Source organism: Meleagris gallopavo, chromosome 1, assembly GCF_000146605.3.
Source record: "Meleagris gallopavo isolate NT-WF06-2002-E0010 breed Aviagen turkey brand Nicholas breeding stock chromosome 1, Turkey_5.1, whole genome shotgun sequence".
NCBI classification, from domain to species: Eukaryota; Metazoa; Chordata; class Aves; order Galliformes; family Phasianidae; genus Meleagris; species Meleagris gallopavo.
The window spans coordinates 101,267,683-101,271,790 of NC_015011.2; the positions used below are offsets into that span (position 1 = coordinate 101,267,683).

At 33.2% G+C, this 4,108-nt stretch overlaps 1 long non-coding RNA gene across 1 annotated transcript in view; it reads left to right on the plus strand.

Moving 5' to 3' along the window:
• The window catches only part of LOC116217416, an 8,155-nt gene that overhangs the window by 2,512 nt on the left and 1,535 nt on the right, over positions 1–4,108 (plus strand). The window lies entirely within an intron of this gene.

The following is a 4,108-nucleotide window of genomic DNA, read 5'->3' on the forward strand; positions in this document are numbered from 1 at the left end:
TAATTGTAATTAGCACCAGAAAAATTGAAAGAAACTTTGAAAGTTTAAAAAATAAACAACATCTCTTAAAATCATCTCAACTGACCCCACTCAAAAATAGCAGATGAACATCTTATAGTTCTGAAAATTCTTATCATGTAGAAAAACTACTGTTAGGCAGACATATTGTTAGACATAGTTGATGGTGGTCCTTTTTGGACATTAACAACTAAAGAAAGATAATTATTATTTGTTTTCAGTACAAATACAGTTTGTAAATTTTTAATTTTATAGATGATTTGAGATTTTCTGCAGAATGAGATTCTAACTTACATTTTATTAAAGGAAGTAATGAAATATTTGTTGATGGCAATGCAATTGAGTCAGATTAAAATATTTATAGGAGACTGAGATGTCCCTTAAAAAACTGCATCAATTCCATGTATTTTTCACAGAAACAAATGTGGAAAAGAACAATGAAAAACAAGAAAGGACAAGGACATTCACCTAATCCTGATGAAATTCAAATTAGCTTATGACAAATATGAATATTTTTACTCCTTTATACACAGATTTTATCTGAATTATAAGGCATATGTTAATAGATTGTTTACTGTGGGTTAAGTTTGCATTTTCAGTCAATTATCCACCAAATTATGAAGTGAAAATTATGAATATTTGGAAAACCATTCTCTAGAAGAACCACATACAGAAGTCATCTGCTTTTTTTTTTTTTTTCAATTATTTGTCTTCTTTACCTTTTACTTTCTTTTTTTTCTCCACAGCCTTCAGCAAGTCTCCCTTATCAGTAAATGTGGGGAAAAAAAGTCAGTGAGTGTAAAGTGACACACAAACTTGCCTACATCAATAATTTCTAGTAAAAATATGACTTGTTTTAGAAGCCAAAGTAGACTGGAGGTGGCAATTGTTTCTTTCTTCTTTGACATAATGCACCATGTAAATGTTCTATTAGTGATACTAAAGCCTTTGATTGGACTTAAATAACTAATGACTCATGTCAAAATTCATGTTCTGCGTTATCTTTAAGTAACAACAGCAAAGTGAGAGTCTTTCTCTCTGAATCAGTGTGAAATTCTTGCCATGATAATATAATCACATTTTTAATAGCCATGTCCTGGGCAGCAAGTTTGCTTCGAAGAATCTAGTATAATAGACAATCACAATAATTTTAAAAATTGTAAGTTTTCTTAAGAAAAACAAACAAACAAACAAAAGGCTAAGAATAAGAGAACTAGGTACAATAACATATGCTAATGAATCCTGTTCTAGTTATAAGTGCTAGTGAGCTAAATGGTTTTACATACACACGCTTCTTGCACATGCATGCACACCAAGTGACCTAAGATGATGATGCCTCTAAGCAATTTTAAAGTGGAATAACTTTGAAGAGTAAATAATATTTCAAATGATGGGATAGATAAATAGAGGTTCAATCACACAGGAAATACTTTATTCAAGTTCATAAGACCTGAAGAAAACCTGTCCAAAATTGATACTTCGTTTCAAATTTAACTTGGGGGTCAGGAAATATGATGTGGCTGACATAATTTCTCTAATTTAAACCTTTCACAGTGATTTGTAGGTCTGACAAAGCATTTTGTTAGGTACTACATACAATTAGGGAAAGAAAAATACAAATTTTTGCTGTTTTTATTTTCTCTTATTTCCTATGGCTGTATGAAGTGCTTTTTCTGCCACAAGTTAGAATTTTTAAGCTATTTTATATCTCTCTGCCAGATGGGGTTTTCAGGGCATCTTCTCTATCCTATGCTAAATATGAGCAGTTTCTTACAGTACAAAGATAAGAAGCTGGATGTACACAACAAGAGTTTTTCATCCAATTCCAGAGCGCAAAATTATAAAAAGGCCAGGTAACATTAAACCTTCAGGTCAAATAATAAACTTCAAATTCAAGATATTTGAAAACCTATCAGAAAGAAACATATTCAATATGTCTCCAAAACATCTTATCATAGGAAAATCACACTTTTGGTATCAGCTTCTCTTTTCTTCTAGGCAAGTGTAGAATATCATTTGCCATTCAAACATTCAAACAGACAAAACATAAAACAATATTTTCTAAACATAGCTTTGCAGCAACTCTTTGATCAGTTTTACTTCATGTAGGGGAAGATCCCACATAAGGAGGAGGCTCATACAGAGAACAGCCATTGACAAGAGAAAATTGGACACCCACCTCTACCCTACATTTTACTTGCATACCAAATACGGAGGACTGAGTTTATCCTCTTTACCTCCAAAATAGACAATACTCCAAAAACACACCTTAAAGATGGTATCTTTTTTTCCCATTTCTCTCTCTTCCTTTATGTCTCCTCTTCCTCTTCAGAGTTCCTTCTCTATTCTTTTCCCATCTATTAGGTAAAATAATTTGGATGACCACAGTCACAATATCATATTTCAGTCCAATATATAACATTTGGATATCTTCTAGCAAAATCTTCCATGCTTCATTTTATCATCAGTGAGAAACACCATTAGACTCACACTCGATACTTTGTAGAAAAAGATTTGACATCTGCTTTTCCAAATTGGAAGGCAAGGCACCTTACAGTATTAAACACACATGGTGTGTTAATAGCAACAGCAGAAAATCTAGTTGTGTAAAAAAGTACGGTTTAAAGTGCAAATAGATTTAATATCTTTAATATTAAATTCCCAATCTACCTTTGACTAAAAAAAAAAATAATTGTGAGTCATATACTACAGTTATTATTAAAATTTATTATATTATTAAATATTTATAGACATGACTAAAAATCTCATTAAGCATAGCATTGATGTGATAATAGAGTTCATAAAACATTGCTCTGTTTTTCCTGATTAGTTCTCATACAATTTTCTCACCGATCTCTTTAATTTGTTCTGCAGTAGTGACATGGGCATAAATGAAAAATCCCAAACATCTGTTAGTTTTATTATATATATATATATTAATTTAATTCTTATTTGCTTTCTGAAAAACATCCTGGAAACCTGTAGGTGCTGAAACTCAGATATTTGGCACACAGCTGAATCAGATGCAGGTGGAAATTAGCAGTATGTATTTTCCTAAAATGAATATTTACTGTCTTATAATTGCAAACATTTTAATCTTAATAAAGAAGTGTTAACTCTTTTGAGTAGATATTTTCTTTACACTTAAACACAAAACTGGCAACTTTAGGGCTTTACTAAGGTAAAAGCACCCAAAGATTTCTAAAGAAAAAAAAAAATGGTTTTGGTGCTTAAACAACATGAGTATTTCCCCAGACTTTTTTACTGGATATTCTCTCTTAGCTTTTGTGGTTGTTCCTTTGCTACCTGTGGCCAGAGACCAAAAAGCACATCCCATGTGGGAAGCTATGGTCATGGTGAGCAGGCAGCAGTAGGGATGTGTCAGGTGATCCAGTATTCCATTAGACAGGCAGGCTGCTCTTAATTTGTTAGATTCACCAACACTGTCAGCCTTCCTTCCCTAATCCAATATCTGAGCTCCCCAGCAGCCTCACCACCATTCAAGCTCTCAGGCTGGTCCTGAGTTGCTGAGTCACCAGCAAGTGAAGTGGGCTGCTCTTCAGTACTATGAAGCATAAAGTTATCTTCCGTTGCATAAAGTTATTTTTCTTCTTAAATAAATTGTGCAAGAATCTAACATATGCCCTTGTATTATGAGAAATCTGAAGTGGCAGTACAAATACTGAATATCAACCAAAAGGTCAGGAAATGGAGTAAAAAAAGATTCAGAAAAGATCTGGCACTAACAGTACTGGTCTGTAGTGGTATCGTAACTATTAAAAACTGATGTCAGTCTGTGCGGACAAAATGTACTACAAAACTTGTGTTTCCTTATATTTGAGGCAAACATGTCTTGGACTAAATGGAAAGCTGTGAAGCTGACGTACGAAGATTATCCCTGCTGATAACAGAAGCACTCAGAAACATAACTGGTTGTCTGAGACATGAGAAGGAGCAGAACTATAGCTGGGGAGTACAGCTGGAATACTTGGCAGAGCTTTTCCAGTTTCACTGTACTACAACCTGCTTCTGTTACATAAGAAAATGTCAGTTTTTCCTTCCTATCTAGCAACAGAAAAAAAAAAAAAAA